This window comes from Rattus norvegicus, chromosome 10 (genome assembly GCF_021556685.1).
Source record: "Rattus norvegicus strain SHRSP/BbbUtx chromosome 10, alternate assembly SHRSP_T2T, whole genome shotgun sequence".
In the NCBI taxonomy this organism is placed as follows: domain Eukaryota; kingdom Metazoa; phylum Chordata; class Mammalia; order Rodentia; family Muridae; genus Rattus; species Rattus norvegicus.
Genome location: NC_141543.1, coordinates 30,899,967 through 30,919,562, shown reverse-complemented (window position 1 = coordinate 30,919,562; position 19,596 = coordinate 30,899,967). Strand labels below are relative to the sequence as shown.

General features: G+C 39.8%; 1 long non-coding RNA gene across 2 annotated transcripts; it reads left to right on the top strand.

The window, feature by feature from the left end:
* The first annotated feature begins 210 nt into the window (after window positions 1-210).
* Window positions 211-3,205, top strand: LOC148002821 (uncharacterized). 2 transcript variants are annotated; one of them, XR_015632381.1, is made up of 3 exons: window positions 211-356; window positions 674-822; window positions 1,239-3,205. It is a non-coding gene; the product is annotated as an uncharacterized LOC148002821 (long non-coding RNA). The 2 variants fall into 2 exon arrangements; XR_015632382.1 differs by lacking the exon at window positions 211-356 and adding an exon at window positions 447-594.
* The last annotated feature ends 16,391 nt before the right edge of the window (window positions 3,206-19,596 follow it).

Sequence of the window (19,596 nt, the reverse complement as noted above, 5' to 3'; positions counted from 1 at the left end):
GATAAGGTTGAAGAGAATTTTAAGTTAGAGGAAATGGTATTCCTAAAGGCCTTAAGCTGTGAAATGGGGGACCAGAAGAAAGGGCAACATGAAGGAGTGCGTTGAGGAGAGATGTGAGATAAGAGATAGGAAAAGCCACCAACATCACTCGGTTTAAGGATGCCAAAGGGGCCCTCTATCTATAAAAGATAAGCCTCAGCACTTTGAGAAGCCACAGAAGGTCCACACAGAATTTAAACGTTCAAAATTTGGCTTCAAAGATGTCACCCCTTGTGTGCCCTGCTGTGCAAAACCAGCTGGCACAGAGCTGCTGCAGTCACAGCAGGCTCAGCTGAGTGACTCCTTGAGATGAATAGGTAAGCACCAATTTGGACTAAAGTGTTTCTGGCTAATGACTTGGAAAACTATTGTAACGTTTTAAGCTAGATGGGAGTGGTTTGTACTAGGATATTGGAAGTGGAGCGGGAGCGGAATGAACTTGCTGTCAATAGTTGTCTTCTATCTCTGGATCCCGTGGAGCACTGCAGATCATGCATGTAACAGATGGAATGTATCAGCCGTCTTAATGTCAACTGACGCATAGTTTGCTGTCATGTATGTATGGTTTAATGGGTCTCATTTTGGAATCACGTGACAGTGCGCTCCTTTTTTTAAGGACTTTGATTTCCAACAGGATCTTCTTGTGGTTGGAAGAATGACAGCCTGATGCTGTTGGGCATGACGATGCAGATAATTAGTCAAAGCTCCAAGGAAACACCAGAAGAGGAGGACCTTTGACTCAGGAGCTGCTGCAGTGGCTGGCAGTGAGCACAGCAGCAGGAGGTAGGGAGTGACAGACAGGCAAGGCAGATGTTTAGCTGAGCTCCTCCATCTGGACAGAACTTTTGGTTCCCTTGCTCTTTCCCAGCCATACAGCAAGCGAGTGCCAGCGATGCATCTTCATTAGGACAAGCAGGGCCTTAGGTAGAGAAAAAGCAATCATCACTTAACTGCAAGCCAGGGTCAGTGCAAATCCAGTACCACAGTGGGACTGGAGAGGGAGAGTGTGGGGTAAAAAGCCGCTTAAGGGGTTTTCCTGAAAGAGGTTTTGTTAACAGTGTTAAAGGAAGCCATCTATCTAATCACAGCCTGTTTTATAGTGCAGGGAGGAAATGGTGACAGAGCTGCCTTATAGAATAATTAATTGTCCTAGGCTTGTGTGAAGCTGTGTTTACACCTTTTTTTTTCTTACTTTGTAGGTCTCATTTCCTCCTGTGCTCCCCTGCGTCAAGACTTCTTCATTGTTATGGAAAGACCCCGACTTTACTGGTTTTTTTTCTCACACGTTTTCCATCCTGACCTGCGCTCTCTCCCTCCAAGCCTGCTCGTGCCTGTTCTGTCATTTCACATCATTTCCGAAGAGAGAGCATTTGACCCCTGTTTTACCAAATAATACTTGGCTCTCAAGCCAGATTTTGCAGACTTTTATTTGGCTGCCTCTCTCCAGCATGGTTTTCTGCATTGCTTAACGATCAAGGGCACCTATTTGCTTTTTCTTTTCTTTTACCAATTAGAATGAAGTTCTGTTACAGGTAAATCCTGACAGGCTTGCTCTTTGTGCCAGCCTTCATATTTGGGGCCATTCATGTGCCCAGTAGGTCCTCAAGAAGAATGGCTATGACTGAGTAAATGAATCTCATTTAGGATTCTGAGTACAGTCCCAGAAGTAGGTATTGTTGTTATCCAATTTGACAGAGGAGGAAACGAGGCTAAGGATTTTATGAAAAAATCAAACGCATATTGATTTTAGAGTCTAATCTTCTTACTTAAGCTATTCTGTACCACGTTAATCTTTGATTTTTTTCCCCCTACATATCTTATAAGCTGAAGAGAAGGAAGAGAAAATACTATTTACCCTTGCTACCAAGGCTGTCCATTTGGCAGACTCATACATATCACATGAGGGGGATGGCAGGAAGTGATGCTTCGATATTGCCTGGGCACAAGAAAGCTTTTGTAATCTTTAATTCCTGCACTCTGGAGGCAGAAGCAGGTAGATTTCTTTGACTTCGAGGCTAGCAAGGCCTGCATAATGAGACACCAGACAGACAGACAGGAGAGAGAGAGAGAGAGAGAGAGAGAGAGAGAGAGAGAGAGAGAGAGAGAGAGAGAGAGAGAGAGAATTTTGTCAAATATAAGGTAGGAACAGACTGAATATCCTCTGAGTATTTATCATTAAAATTACCTTTACCTTAGTTATAGGAGAACTTCCCTCTCCGTGTCTCAGAGTAGAGACTCCCTACTGAAGAACAAAGGGTAGACACTGACTTTGCAGACAAAGGATAAGTAAGACAAAATGCCCATGACATTCAGTCTTTATCTATGTTCTTCAGGAAGAAAAATTATAGCCTTCTACTTCCTCCCTCCCTTCTCTCCTCACTCCCTTCCCTCGCTCCCTCTTTCCCTCCCTTCCTCCTTCCTTCTTTCCTCCTTCCTTCTTTCTGTTTTGTTTTTTAAAGACAGGGTTTCTCTGTGTAGCTCTGGCTGTCCTGGAACTCATTCTGTAGACTAGGCTGGTGTTGAACTCAAAGATCCTCCTGTCTTTGCCTCCTGACTTCTGGGATTAAAGGTCTGAGCCACTGCTCCCCAGTTTTGTAAAGAGGAAACCTTAAAATCTGAGATGTTTTCTTAGCATTTCTATGTCTTCAGGAGCAGAAAGCAGTGATACCAATAGGATTCATTGTTGTGGGCTATCAGTTGTATGAAATCATACTGGGAGATGGCAAAGCTTGTAAGCTTTGTGATTGTGACTCAATGACTCCATTCCCAGCTGTGCAATGTAACCTGTTCGGAGACACTTTGGTTTACCACATGTTAAATGCTTTTGGTGAGTGACTACTATACTAATTTTACTTCCATAAAGCTAGCTCCTTTCTGGTCTAGCTTGTTTAGGAAACTGGATGCTTTTTTCTGAGTAAAAAGATGATGATTTTGAATAGTTATTTTTGTGTATATTATCAGTTGCAGACATATTTCTTCATTGTTAATAAGCACATTGTCAAATTATATGTGTTCCAATGATTATCTTTGCCAGCACAAAAGATTGAAACTATAAATGTATAACTATGCATCAAAAATGGAAACGGAATGGAGAAAGCTCATGTAAAGTCAAATTATTTAAAAATGAAATATTCCAGATAATTAAAGTATTTGGTTACTGAAGCACAATCCTTTTATTGTCTGTTTCTGAAATGCACCTCCACACCCTACCCACAACGGGCTCCTGTTTTGAAGCCCTGTAGCATTGCTGTGTAACGTTTGGAAGGTGAGGCCTCCCTAGTGGAAGTCAATGGAGGAGATCCTTTGAAGGTGTTAGCCTGGTTGCCATTTCTGCCATTCTTCTCTTCTCTTGGTCAGTTGAGATGTGACAAGCCTCTGCCATCACAGTTTCTGCTGTCACACCTAGTCAACCTTGGTGGCCTGGGACCCTTTGAGACTGTGAGCCAAAATATATCTTTTGTCCTGTAAGTGGACCTGTCAGGGACTCGGTCACAGTTATGAGAATGGGACAATGCAAATGTATTCTTCCTTTTTCTTCAACTGAAAAAAAATTTTCAAAACTTCATTTTCTTTCACCCATTATTCACCCATTATTTCATTTCACTGTGGTCTGCTATGTAGCCTAGGCTGGCCTTGAACAGGGGTCTACCCACATACCTATCCCCAAAAGTCTTTAATAATATTTGAATTCATTCTCCTGCCATGAAGCCAGTCATATGGAATTTTAAATACCCATTTTAGAGTTCCTCAGGAAAATCATTCCAATTTGTCAATTTCCCTGGCAGATAATAGATCTGATTGACTATTACCTGGTTGTAAGTGATGCCTAGAATTCTAAAAGTTCACTTTGCAAATACTCTTAAGATGGTGCAAAGTGATGGCAGTTTATTTCAAAACACTGGTTTGTTTTAATATTTTCTTTATGAAATGCTGATATTTGTTCTTTTCTTTTTTAAAAAAATATATTTATTCACTTTATAACCCAATATTAGCCCTTCCTCTCCTCTATGTACCTCCTCACACAAGTCTTTCACCCATTCCTTCTTCCCCTTCTTTTTAGAAAAGGGAAAGCACCCCTTTGGTGTCATTTCTTCAACAAACAGCCCCGCCCCTGCATATCAAGTTGCTGCCGGATTAGACGCATCCTTCCCACTGAGGCCAGCCAATCAACGTTGTCCATGTAAGGGTGCAAGATCCACAGGCAGGCAGGCAACATGCTTAGGCACAGTACCTGTTCCAGTCGTTGGGGGACCCACATGAAGACTAAGGTGCTCACCTGCTACATACGTGCAGGGGGCCTAGGACCATGCTTGCTCTTTGGTTGGTGATTCAGTCTCTGGGAGACCTCAAGGGTCGATGTTAGCTGAATCTGTTGGTCTTCCTGTGGAGTCTCTGTCCTCTTCTGGTGCCTCAATCTTTCTCTCAAGTCTTCCATAAGACTCCCTGAGCTCCACCTAATGTTTGGGTGTGAGTCTCTTATTTCTTTCCATTAGCTGCTAAGTAGAGACTCTCAAAGAATAGTTATGCAGAACAGTTTCATTAATAGCGTCAGGGATTAGTTCTTGCCCATAGGATGGGCCTCGATTTGGGCCAGTCATTGGTTGGCCATTCCCTCAGTCTTTGCTCGATCTTTTGTCCCTGCACATTTTGTAGGCAGGACACATTTTAGGTCAAAGGTTTTATGGATAGTTTTCTGTCTGTATCCCTCCACTGGAAGTCCTGCCTGGCTACAGCAAGTGGCCACTTCAGGATCCATATCATAGTGCTAGGAGTCTCAGACTCGCTCCCGTAGACTCTCCGGGGCCTCCCCCATCCCTGGCTTCCGGCACATCCTAGAGATAGACCCCAACCTCCAATCTCCCTTTTTATCCATACATAAATTTCCCCCCTATCCTGCCCCTTCATCATCTCCATCACCTTTCCTCTGATGTCTATTTGGTTTCCTCTTCTGAGAAAGATTCATCCATTCTCTCTTGGGTCCTCCTTGTTATTTGGCTTCTTTGGGTCAGTTGAGTTATCCTGTATTTTATGGCTAATATACACTTATAAGTGAATACGTACCATGCTGTCTTTTTTTTTAATTATCAATTTTATCTCCTCCCTCCTACATTTCTTTGGTTACATTGCTAGTTACAATTTTTTTTAAAGATTTACTTTATTATATATAAGTACTCTGTAGCTGTCTTCAGACATACCAGAAGAGGGCATCAGATCCCGTTACAGATAGTTGTGAGCCATCATGTGGTTGCTGGGATTTGAACTCAGGACCTCTGGAAGAGCAGTCAGTGCTCTTAACCACTGAGCCATCTCTCTAGCCCTAGTTACAAATTCTTAACAAGCACTAGAACCCCAATTTAATTGTAGTGTTTACGATCACTTGATTTAACCAATTTAACATAATACTTAAAATTTTATCTCCTCTTGGTATATTATAAAGAAAATAAGAATAACAGGCTTAGAAGGAAAAAAAATCCAAATGAAATGCAGAGTTTTTCAAAGCTCTTGAGAGTAAATATGCATATGCATTTGTGTGTGTCATGCACATATCCATGTATATAATATTCTAAATGACACAATCACACAGTTTTCACTATTTATTATCATGATGTTGGTGTGTATTACTACTTTGTTTATATTTAAGATTTCATTATGAAGAGCTTGCCACGTGCAAGACATTATTCTAACAGCTCGATAGATTCCTTGCCTCTTCATTAATTGTAATAACATCTTGTATGCGATCACTACTGTTATCCTCTTTTTACATATAATGAAATGTGATGTGGAAAGGTTGCATATTTTTTCTAAAGTCATATTAGTAATAAGTAGTTTATTACAAACCTTTAGAATATGGGCTTCTAACTACTAAACTCTATTGTTAATTTTCATTGTTCAAAGGACAGCCTGTTCAAAATGTCAATTTCCAGTACCTATCATCCTATGCAGCTATTAATATCAAGAAATAGATGAAGTTTTTGACCTCCCTCTCTTAAGAATATGAAATGAATATTTTATAAGTTCTGTACTCATGTATGTTGTTTGCTCATGCACCACAATAAAAATACAGTTATAATTAGACCGGCATACTGACATTTCCTTCTATCTTGTTCTCTCCAAGAACTTCACCATTTACAGTTGGCCCCAGAGCATGCCAGTAGGAAGGCACTGATTTTGGTCAGTGGGTTACCCTAATTCTACCTGACCCTTATGTCACCTCTAGGTGATGACATTCTTTCCCACATTCTGTTTGCATCCAGAATGTATGCATTTTTGACTTTTATCGTGGTATGATTTTATGACCAAGGAACTTCAGTCTACAGCTATAGACAGCTGTAGAGTTATTTAAATGCTGTATACAAAGTCGCACAAGAAGAGTCAAAATTCCCCCTATGACTTAAGATCATAATGTGAGCAAACACGTAACTTTGTTTTCTAAAATTAATTTAATATTGCTGCCAAGTATTTTCTTTTAAGTATTCCCTCTGGTGGAAGAAAATAAAATAAGATAAATAAAAGAAGTGAAATTTCTCCTCATGTGAGCCAGGTCTCCTCTAGTTTAAAAACATCTTCTGTGGACAAAAACAGTTGGGAATTGACCCTCCCTTTTAAGGCTGCTTTGTCCTGGGAGGATCCTTAGAATGTGTAATTTGATGATGTGATTCTTACAGGCTGACTGACAGCTGTGATAGCTCACTGCAGACCAAGTCATTGGCACTAAGTTTGAGCTGCTTTCTTTCCTAGGTATCTTTGTCCAGAGTCTTGTCTTCTGTTATAGTAAAAATCTTTAAGGTAAAAAGATATAACAGGTGCTATTCAACCAAGTAAGGTGTCAACTTAAAATGCAGCATATTTAAGGGAAGATGAATCTATCAGTCAAGATTGGGAATTGGGTCAGAATGCAGACAAGAGCGAATTTTATGAACAGATTTTCTTTGGAGAACATTATTTTAAATCTATAGCTAGTTTTCCAAGGTAATAGAATTCAGTGTGTGTGTGTGTGTGTGTGTGTGTGTGTGTGTGTGTGTGTGTAAGAGAGAGACAGAGACAGAGAGACAGAAAGAGACAGAGGCAGATTTGCCAGAAGAGAGTGCTGGATTCCTGGAACTTGAGTTACAGGAGGTTTTGAACCTCATGTGCTGGGAACCAAACTCCAGTTCTCTGAACGAAGAGCAGGAGTCCTGACTCCTGAGCCAGCTTCACAGCCCTATTTTTGTTTTATGTGCTTGTGTATGCCTATTTATGTATGAGTGCACATACACTTGTATGTGTGACTATATAGAAGCTCATGTTTGACATTTGGTGTCTTCTTTTTTCTTTTCCACTGTATTTTGTTCAATAGGATTTCTAAGTGAACTTGGAACTCACCTATTAGTCCAGACGACCCCCATCCCACTCCAACCTGGTATTTTTTTGTCTTTTACTCCACAACACTGAGATTAATGTCGAACCTGGCTTTTAAAGTGGGTTCTGGGGATCCAAATTCAGAACTTCATGCTTACAAACATGAAGCTTACACAATACTTTATAGACTAAACTGCATCTCTAGCCTCTTTCCATGACTTCTATAGCTTAAATATCATGGTATAAAGTTAATGAAATTTAAAATTCTATGATACAATTTCACCATATCAATATTAATTTGGAAAATAATAAGAAAGCAAAAACAGACATAGCGATAAATCATAACAAAATAAGAAAGACATATTCATGAAGTTAAGGCAATTATCGTTCTTGTCTTGGAAACTTGTTATGGCCCATACGTAGCATTTCTGTTAAGCTGCCTATCAATTCCACATTCCTCTTGCTATCAATAACCACAGTAGTGTGTGTGTGTGTGTGTGTGTGTGAGAGAGAGAGAGAGAGAGAGAGAGAGAGAGAAAGAGAGAGAGAGACAGAGAGAGACAGAGAGAGACAGAGACAGAGACACAGACACAGACACAGAGTCAGAGACAGAGACAGAGACAGAGACAGAGATGGGGGAGATAGTTCTTTTCCTGATATGGTGACTTCTAAGTGGTCTGTTCCATAAATAGTCCTACCTTGGATGAGTGTAATAATTTTTCATCAAATGAATCCCAGGACATTGTAGTTATAAGATTCAACATGAGGAATGTATTTTTCCTGATTTCCATTGTAGTATAGTTGTCTTATTTCTCTCTTATGCTATAAACAAGAAAATGGGTTGGAGGCTTCCTTATTCAAGGCCTGGTTAAACATTGGGGCTTCCAAAAGAGCTGCCAGGAGGAAACTACATCTGGAATCCCATGGCTTATGGGGTCTCGTTCATAATAGTGTGTGTCAAAGAAGTCTTAATAAAGATGACCAGCATGGCTAGAATACTGAATGTAGAGAATTACATGTTCGCTAGTGGCCAAGGAGATAATGTATGAATGCTATATCACAAGAGAGTTTCAGTTAGAACAATTTCAGGCTCCAATTAAGAACTTCCAGTGGTGAAAATCTGTATAGAATGGGACACTGGAGAACTAGATGAAGGAGACATCATATTCATATCATTGGAGCTGTTCCCAGAGAGACTCAGAGGAGAAGAGGCTTCTGGAAAGCTCACAGAAGGGCCTGGTGTATACATCTGCCTGGCTCAGATACTATGATGTGGCCCTGTTATTTTTGTGGCATGTGGACTACAGCATCTCCCTTAAGATGCTCTCTGCCCCCTCAGCTACTCCCAGGAGAGAGGGTGTGATGGTTAGCTGTAATGGTCAACTTGATATGACCTGAAAACCATTGAGCCTTAGTAAGGAATTATCTACACTGGGTTTCAGTGTTGGGATTATGTTATTTAACTTCACAGAACTTGAAAGGTTCTAGGATGCCCTGACACTGCGCTTTCTTTTAATCCTTAACTTATTTTCAGCTCTAGACAGCACTCGACTTCATCTTCCTTCTGCCACAAGTCCATCTCCGTCCTGTTCATGTTGTACCATGTTCCCTTCCTTCCTTCCATTTTCCCTTTCCCTTTCTCCCTCTAAACATTTTCATATACCCCTTTACAAATTCATGGCCTTTTTATTCTCTAATTGCTACTGCATGCATATATATGCATATATATTCTTACACACGAGTTGTTCAGTACATATGTTACTTGTATATCTGACATGTCTATTGCTGTATCCTTGCTCGGCTCACATGTGGATAGTCATGTAGGTGGAAAGTCTATGGCTATAGCTTCTGGTATTGCAGAAGACACAGCCTCACAGCCAAGCCCCCAATCTTTATTGTTCTTTCTTAGTGCTGTAAACGTAGTGTAAGGAAAGATACAGGGAATGAAATGAAGTGACCACAAAACAATTTTTTTCCACATAACCTTATGACTCTTTCTTTAGAAAGCTTCCATTCTGCAATCAGCGGGTTTTATAGGTTAACTTGTCAGGGTGGGGAGTTATGAGTAGCCTATTTGCTACATGTAGAATGTTTTTCTTTCCTTTTCTTGAAGGCAGAGTTTCAACTTCATATAACATATTCTAATCATGGTGTCCTCTGTCTCTACTCCTTCCAGCTCCTTTCCACATCCCCACCCATCAGATCTAATCCTTCTCTGTTTCTCATTAGAAAACCAACAGGCTTCTAAGGGATAATAATAATAATAATAATAATAATAATAATAATAATAATAATAATGAAAATGCAGTATAATAAAATAGAACAAAAGCTAATACACCAGAATAGAACAAAACAAATGGACAAAAAGAAAAGATCCCAAGAAAAAGCACAGGAAGCAGATATAGACACACCTGCTCTTTTGCACACTCAGAAATCCCATTAAAACACTATACTGAAAGCTGTAGTATATTTGTAAGGGACTTGTTAAGCAATGAAAGAAGAAAAATGTAAACAAAACAAGATGAGTAACATTTTAAAGTCTCGATGTGACACAATGAGACAAGGCACTCCCAAAGGTGCCATAGAGTTTGGCTTGTGTTGACCATATACAGCTGGACATGCAGTCTACACTTGAGAGTAGTTTCCTTCCCCAGTGAAACTCATTTGGATAAAACTTAAACTTCATTTGCAAGTGGTTTTCATTTAGAGACAGCTTCTGGATTAGGAATGGGAGCTTGTGTCCATTTCTTTCAAACCCCATATAGTGTAGACATGTGCAGGCCCTATACATGCTGCTCCAGTCTCTGTAAGATCGTATGTGTGTAAATCCTATTGATTGAGAAGACCTTGTTTACCTGCTGTCTTCCATTCCCTCTGGCTTTAATACTCTATCTGTTTCCTCCTCAACAGGGTTCCCTGAGCTTTGAGGTGAGGGATTTGAAATTTTATTTCATTTAGGGCTGAAGGTTCCAAGGTCTCTTACTCTTTTCATATTGTCTGATTGTGGGTCTCTGTATTTATTCCCTTCTGCCGCAGAAGGAAGCTTCTCTGATGATGGATGAACAAGACACTGCCCTGTGAATATAGCAGAATGTCATTAGGAGTCCTTCCTTCCTTCCTTCCTTCCTTTCTTTCTTTCTTTCTTTCTTTCTTCCTTCCTTCCTTCCTTCCTTCCTTTCTTTCTTTTTTTTTTTGGTGCTATGTTAGTAGAACAGAGCTGTTTGATTTTATTCTAGACCCCTAGCCTACCTAGTCTCAGGTTCTTGGTCATCCAAACAGTATTGGGTATAGATTTAGTCAAGTGGAGTGACCCTTAAGTCAAATCAGGTATTGGTTGGTACTATCACAAGATTTGTGCCACTAGTGCCACAGTGATCTTGTAGGCAGTGCACCATTTCAGATCAAAGCGTTTGTAGCTGGATTCCTGTTTATGTTTCCTCTTTGGTGTCCTGAAGAGTACCTTCCTACGTCAAAGATATAAGGACATAGGGAAGAAGGCTCTATGAAGTAAGCTTGACTTCTCCATGTTCAACGAGTTGTGCAGGTGCTTTCTTTAGCAATGAGGCCTTGCCCTCAGGTTGTGGAGAGCAACCTATAGGGCCTCTCTAGTGTTTAACTCCTTTTTATGTATCTTTAATTTCCCTCTCTGTTCACTCCTTTCTTTCTTTCCTCCTCCTCTTTCTCATCCTCTTCCTCATTTCCCTCACCCTCTCCCTCTCCTTCTCCCTCTCCCTCCTCCTTCTCCTCCTCCCCTTCTTCTTCCTTCTTCTTCTTCTTCTTCTTCTTCTTCTTCTTCTTCTTCTTCTTCTTCTTCTTCTTCTTCTTCTTCCTCCTCCTCCTCCTCCTCCTCCTCCTCCTCCTCCTCCTCCTCCTCCCCCTCCTTTCTTCTTCTTCTTCTTCTTCTTCTTCTTCTTCTTCTTCTTCTTCTTCTTCTTCTTCTTCTTCTTCTTCTTCTTCTTCTTCTTCTTCTTCTTCTTCTTCTTCTTCATCATCATCTTCGGAGTCAAGACCCACATGTTGAGAATCGATGCTTTATTCTTAATTTATGATTCTTTTTGAAAATTCTTTTTTTTCCCCGGAGCTGAGGACCAAACCCAGGGCCTTGCGTTTGCTAGGCAACTGCTCTACCACTGAGCTAAATCCCCAATCTCCTTCTTCTTCGCCTCCTCCTCTTCCTCCTCCTCTTTCTTCTTCTGTGTTTAATCTTAATGTTAAATTTCTAGCCGAGGTTAGAGAATTGGAATAATCCTATTTCTGTCTTATACTTTTCTTTTTATGAGACTTTGTATAAGGAAGAGTCAGTCATTAGATTAAAAGAATGGATAAATGGGATATTAATTATATTAAACTATATTTTAAGGTGCATGTGTGTGAGTGTGAGTGTGTGTGTGTGTGTGTGTGTGTGTGTTTGTGTGTGTGTAGGAAATAAAATCCCAGACTTTTCTTTAGACAAAGAGTTGAATGACAAACTGGCTTCTAATAACTGTCACATTTTGTCTTAAAAAGAATGTGGCTGTTCTTGAAGGGACAGTGGTAGAGGTGTATTTTCAGCAAAAATGTTAATTGTGTAATTTGACATTTTTCTCCTAGTAGAGTACTTCATGGGACATCTGTATATTCATTTTCATTAAATATTCTTTTCAATCAGATAGATTTAAAGATTCTTGTTTGGGTGGAGTCAGATATGTCAGCTCCTCAATCAGTTTGTAGTACATTGTAAAATAATACACTCAAAACAGAGCTAAGCTGTCAAGCTGTGACAATTTTGAATGAGGAAGATTTTTCAAAAATTATGAGTGAGATATTTAAAACGTGTCCTTGACATACACAGCACTACTCAAAATACTTCATCAGAGGCCTAGCGCTTTAAAAATCTACTTGAAAATTAATGGAAGGAGTGCAATTTGTCAGTCTTTGTCTTTGCGAACGTCCCTGACAGCCGTGGTGAATCTGCAGCACGATGGCAACGAGTCTCTCTAGCTGGGTGCAGCGGGAGCTGAAGAGTAGGAGTGATCTCTTCAAAGGGCAGTTACAAAGACCTGGGGCAAAGCTGAAACATAACAGGCTCCAGTCCAAGCCCTGTTGATACCTGTTTGAGCCAGTGGCACACTGCAAACTCCATTTGTCCTTCGCTGGGAGGATTGTGGGATTTACTGATTCCCCATGGAGCCATTTCACTCTTAGCTGTGTGTAGGGGACAGGAGCTATTTGTCCTGACCTCAGCTCATAACAGGCAAGGCTGTGGCAAAGAAACAGAGCCTTGGCTATTTATTTTACATATGTTTTTTTTAAAGGAAGTGGAAGATCTCAGGCCTGGGGCTCTATGTCAGCTTCTTCAAAATGCAAGGCACCCTCTGATTCCTGCATCTGACCTGAGTGAACCTCCAGGAGCACCACTTAATTGGTGAATGGGCTTCCAAATGGATCCTAGCGAGCCCTGGGCTTTCAGCTTTCCTTTCTTTGCTCCTCAGTGTCTGATAAACGTTTGTTACCGACATTTAAAAAATCATGGTGGGGAGGGGACATATTACTGAATGTAGAAGAGAACAGTTAGTTTGTTTTAGCGTGGCTTGGCCTCCTATTTGCATAAATAGGATCTTTTCGATTTCTCAAGGTGATTCAAAGAGAAATACACAGCGAGAACAAAGAGTGAAGGTCTAAGAACGAAAAGAAAGGACTGTCTCAGACAACATTCTTCAGTGTCTGGATATACCCGGGACCATGCTCATAGGCCTGAGGGTGTGGTGACATTGTGCTTAGAGCTGTGAGGAGCGGAGGCACACGAGTAGGGTATGACAGACAAGAACCTGGGGAGGAGACAGCATTTGAATATTCCATGCGTTTTAAAATTTATTTTCCCGCTACCAAGTTTAAGAATGCCTTTCCTTTGGATTCCGTATTTGGTTAACGTGGAATTCAAATGCGTGTTGTCTCATCTGAGGGACAAATCTTAACCACGGTTGCTGTATCCACCAGTCTCTCAGGGCACAGATGTGTGTTCACTTACAAATTGCAAGCCTTCTCACTGATTTTGAGCCTTGAGTGTACATGGACCCTCAATAGTAAACAGGAGAGATGGCTAGCACCATTCCGACGGCCTTAAAGCTAATGATACAGAATGAGGACTATGTCTTAACTCTTATTTAGCTGGCTTTGCCGTAGATGCGATTTGTCTCATTTGCTCCCATCCTCCCATTTCACTTGAAGTAAATATACTACGTTGGTGGCCTACAGTCCTCGATCAAGAAGGTATAATGACAGGTATTTTGTTATTTGACTTATACATTCTATCTGTGGCTCCTAGAATAAAAGAATAATAGAGACAATTAGTTCTGCTAAATGCATCTCGGAGCCGTGTGCTAGCTTATCTATGGATTTTCTCCTTAGATGTTTAAATATTCCCCCTGCAATTTAGGTTTCATCAAACAAAGAAGATCTGATTTAAGATAATTCTCTCGGTAAGAAAGCAATTGCTACTGCAATCTGCCATTCCCCCAGATCCATTGATCCCAGGATAAACATTCATTTATCAGAGAATTCAAAATAAAACACAACATATGCTGTCGTTTAGAGCAGATTGATGTAGTAGGGTTCTATCTTTTGCCTAGAGGTCCCTCCCACTCACTCCCCATCTCCATTACTTTGGTGAGCATTACTGTAAAATATTAGCTTTGTATACTTTTTAGGATTGTTTTTAATTCAGACCACGAGCTAGTTAACATGATGGAGAAAATCAGCCTATTGCCTCGACCTCATTGTCATGGTTATTTAAAGATTACCTCTCAGAGCATTACTGGACATTTAAAAATCATCCCTTCTGTAAGCTGTTTCTCCCTTCAGAGCCATTCACCCTGCATTGTGTTAGCACAGTACTTGGGAAAGGATTCAAGCCTGTAGTTGGTGACTTTGGCCTTGTATGGTGACCTTCTGGTAGCAGGCACATAATCATATTCTGAAAGCTGTAGTCCAGCTAGGAAGGGTTGTGGCCATGAACGGATGCTTTCATTCCAGTTGCTATAGGACTTTGCAATCTGTACACAGACAGGAAGATGACCAGGAGATAATTAAGTGGTTTCTTTATTTCACAGGAAAATAAACCATTATAATTCTGGTGATTGCAAGGTCTCCGAATTGGAGATTAAAAAAATACAACATAAAACACTTGTATGAGCACGGATTCTTTCATTTTTAAAATGTAGGTTTTTTTCCCCTTAAATATCGAGTGTCTGGTAGGACAAGAGGCTCTTGACTGAAGGCTGGCATTAAGCTGCTTGCTACCTAACAGCAGTATTAGCAGATTGTACAATGGAGACCACTGTTTAATCACTGAAGTTCAAAACCAAGGTTTTTCTCTCTGTGAGGGGGTTTGGAGCCTCTAAAAATTGCAACAGATGGGTATCTCAAATTTAAATTCTTTTGATAATGATTAAGGACTTTTTTTTTTTTTGCTTAAAAATGATGAAAATAAAACTTTCTCTGAGAGTCTTTGAAGATGACAGGAGAAGATCTGTCAGGAAATTATAAATTTTTTGTGAGATTCATTTTAAAGCAAGTGTTTCTTCTTTCTCTGTCCTGTAGGATCTGACTTTTCTGCATGTTCATAAAAAATCCTGACTTCTATTCACCTAACAGAAAGAAACTGCAGCTGTAGGTCAGAGTTCGTGCATCATTTCTTATACTTAGATCAAACATTGTTTTTGACTTTCCAGTGGGGGAAATATTTGATTCCAATAACATTGTCTAATCCTCTTTTTCACTTTAATGATTGTATGGAATATGTTCACTTCAAATAAATAAAACTATCCAGCAACTCATAGGCAGTGGTGGCAATTAGAGATCTCTCTTCTTCTTTTCTCTGGGATGAGATTATATAGAATTCCATGAGCAATTATTATGTAGATATTTTGATGATTCCACAAAAAATTCTTGTTTCTTTCCAGGGGAACCATCTTTTACATTTTATTTAATATTGGGGTGTGTGTGTGTGTGTGTGTGTGTGTGTGCGTGCACATGTGTCTAAGGGTGTGTTTTTACAGTGTGTATATGGGATATGGGAACAGAGGTGTCACTGCATGGATATGGAGGGGAGAAGACAACTTTTAAGGTTGATTCTTTCTTTCCAATATGGATTCTATGGATAGAAATCAAGTCATGAGGTTTGTGTGGCAAGAGCTTTTGTCTGCTACGCTGTTTCTCTGGTCCCAGTGTTAGAGACATTGAAAACACTTTTAGCATGTTTCCACTCATGTTCACAGGTCTCCTGAACACCTTTGATTATGCTTAGTGTGTTCATCAACACAAAGTGCATGATGTCTTAGCAAATTTGTTACTTTGGTAATACACCAATACGTTACTGATTTATTAGGCACCTATCTAATGAATTAATCATATGTATATCTTTATTGAATCTGGAAAGGCACATTTTATAATACACTTGGGTAGTATCTAGAGTACAATATTTTATGTTAAAATTATCAATAGTTATTGATTGGACTGGAGAGAGCTGTGGCATTCTGGGATGGCAGAGATGTCCAAAGAATAAATGAAACCAAGAATCAGAGAAGATGTTTTTGTCAACTCCGGAAAGGGAGCTTTCATCACCAGTAGATTTTGTAGTGGGGATGGCATACTGAATATGGATGAAAAGAAATCAATATTAAAAGCATTTTATTTAAATTAAAAAATATACATCATATCCAAATGCAACAGCTCAATGGTCGCAGCAGAACAATCTAAGAGTTGTTAATGCCACAGCATGCGGTCTGCGTATGCAAAGTGAGATAAAATCTTTGTGGCTCCAGATTGCCAGCTGCTGTTGCCTTCTGATACATGCAAAAAGCTCGGTAAAATGAGCTATGTGAAAGAAATCAGTGGAAATATATTATTATTGCTGTTGGAACAAGCTTCATTACCGCCTTGCTATGGAACCCCTTTGGATGGCCATTGTTTGCCTTTCCCTCATTTTTATTTTATGTTACAAATTCCTTTGGAAGTTTAAGAAAATACATTGCAGTTAAGGATCTTGTCATAAATCTCCATATATTTAAACCTCTATTTGCATAACTGATGTGAAGCTAGCATTTGTTACAAGTTTAAAAGTTGATGCTATTATCCCACCCAGTTAATTCCAGCCACTGTGAAATGCTAAAGGTGGAGGGTTTATTTATCATGGCCCTTCTTCTTTTACTTGGTCAAAATAGGAGGGGCTGGTTATGCTCCTAAATTCTAAGAAAAGAGGGAATAGGCTTTTGAGATTCATGATTCATGATTCATAATTCACAAAGGGCTAATGCTCCTGTCCCCTAAAGGGAAGCAATGGTGTCCCCAGCTATTGGGGTGTCTCCATTCTTCTGTTGGCTGATATCAGAGTCACAGCCTGAAATGCACACCTGATCATGGACTTTCTTTGTCCTAAACCTTTTAGCTAAGCTGCCTCCATTTTTGCTGAGGTCCTAGCTGTCTGTCTATTCTTACCTCAATGCTTAACTTCTTTCCATCATAGTTTCTTAACCACTGGAGCCTCTGTTAATAGGAAAAAAGCTTCCTATGAATTACACACACGCACACTGTTTCTTTGAGTATGTGTAGTGATCTGTGACTCCTTTCACAGAAATCTAGAGCCGAAGTAAGCATGGCCCTTGTCTGTTTCGTTTGCTATCACACTCCTAGCATCTTGTGTAGTATTTCACACCTGGTAGGCGCTCAATCAGCATTTGCTGATGGAATGAATGACTCCAATATCTTCATTCAGATTTTTTTTATTGTTGTCATCTTTTGGTGATTTTTTTGTTTGTCCATCACTATATTTCCAGTACATAGTGCCTTTTGCATAAGATCTTAATAATGACTATTTAGTTGGTTGAACCATTGAATGACTGCATTTTCTCCAAGCCCAACATTCTCAAAGATAGTTGATCATTGGTAGGCACAAACGTGTATATATTAACAGATTCTTAAAATAAATTCAGTGAGGTAATATACCTACAGTGAAAATCTGAATTAAAAACCACAACTAAGTAAACTGTTCTAAAACTTAATGCACTCCCAGAATTTGGATCACGATTCCACAGATGCCTGAGGGTTTATGGTTTTAGTTTTCATTCAGCTGTTTGTGACATGTACCATGCTGTGGTTTAATAGATAAAAGGGCATCATTGGCAAATGGCTTCCTCATTTGGACCCTGACTGCAGATAGGGCCAGCTGGGAGCCCTTGAAAATGCAACACAACCCCAGTGATTTCAGTAAGAGACAAATTAAAGTGCAAGGTGTTAAAATATGGTAGATCGGTTGGATAACAACCGTCTTTGTAGGAAAAACATTATGACTCAATACAGTGGAGTTTGGCAGCTACAGGTGTAATTAAATAAAGTCAGCAATGATGGGAATTCTGCCTCAGTATGACTAATCTATCAAGTCAGTGATGAACAGTTTGCTTTCTCCCTGAACTACAGTAGGCAAAATTCTCATAGTTTCTTTTCTACTTACTTTTGTATTATTCCAATTTGAGCACCACTGGCAAAGATTATGTGTTATCCCACCACTGCCTTGGGTTGATGTGACAGAAGCTCAAGGGATGGTGCAATGGCCTTGATTTTGGTACAATTGTGGTCCGCCCTAAAAACCTTGAATACATTATTATTATTTTTTTGCCTCTTGATTATATTTCCTCCTTTTTTATAGAAAAACTAAGCACTGTAGGAGTTTCAGATAATGTATTTTTCATAAAGAGAAATTTCCTCATTCCTTCACAAACATTACCCCATTCAAATTGTCTTTCTCCTCCTTTCTGCAGTACCACTTTCATGCCACAGCTTGCCTTGTTTTACCTCCCAAACAACAAACACAGAAACAAACAAAAAGAAACAATAACAACAACAACCGCCACCCTTCAAACACATAAAGAAGACCATTTGGCTTTCTCTCATCTCCTTCCAATGTTTTCCTATTACATTAATGAAAGAATTCAGTTTCCAACATGGCCTGTAAGTCTATATAGCATGTGGTTAGGAATTTTCTCTGTGAGCCAAGCTGCTAAACCTTCCAGCCACAATGACCTTCCTGCTGTTTGTTAGGTAAACTGAACACCCCCAACCCCCCCGAAGACCTTGCAGCTGAGCTCTACCCACTGTGGACATTGCTCCTATGGGTGTGCTTGTGCTTGGGTATTTACTTCCTTCTGGTCTTTACTCACCTACCCCAGACAGCATCATATCTAGGGTATCTACCTATCACCAGCATAGAGATCTTTAGTAAATTTATGTTGTTTCACAGCACTCATCCTTATCTGAGAGGACATTATGTAAATTTGTCTATTATTCTTCCACAGCATCATTCCACAGTCCTACTGAAGGGGGACTTGATGAGGACAGAGACCTTATTGGTCATCGTGAGGATTGTCCATCATTTGTGGGTGCTTAGTGAACATTTATTTCAACAAATCAATGAACTTATTTTTGTAAGCTCTAGGTGTTTAAACACAAGTCTCCCGGAGGCTTCCGAGTCTACTGCCTGACTATAGATGCGTGTGTGTTTCTCTTCTTTTGTTGTCTTCAGTTGAAATCTGGAGGTATTTTCGTCTTTGGACATTGCGTGATTACTGCTGTTATGCTTGGGGATCCTCTGATTAAAGCCGTATTCATGAGAAATAATCAATACAAATGACAATGTTTATGTTAAGCTTCTCCCCCTGCCTCTGTATGAAATGATTTCTTTAGAAATTTTGCTTCCTCTAATCTTTGCAATCTGCCACAAGATTATCTGTGAAATTGCTGTAAGATTTGCCTGTGGTCTCAGGGTATAGGGGCTGAAGCAGGAAAATTACACTAGAGTATTTTAGAAAAGTACAGCAGGATTAATTTGTTGTTGTTTTGTTTTGATCTATAAGCAGTTTAGATTCATACTGGCCTCTGCTGTGTGCAAGGGAGAGCTACAAATAATTCATGCTTTTAATGATAGAGTCTCTCACAGTCCTCCCTATGAATGTCCTGACAGGGAAGACAAAATTGCCTCTTTTTTTGCCACTTAGAAATGCAGGACAAAGCAGCTGACAAATGTCATGTGGAATTTCCTATCATACAAGCAGATATTCTCTGTGTCAGCAAGTGTATGCCTATAAGATTTGAGCGGCTTCCTTGTGGTTCCTCTAGAAATGGGTTAGTTCACAGAAGACAGTCTCCAGATTATTGATATAATCACAAATTGAAATGGGACCTGGAGCT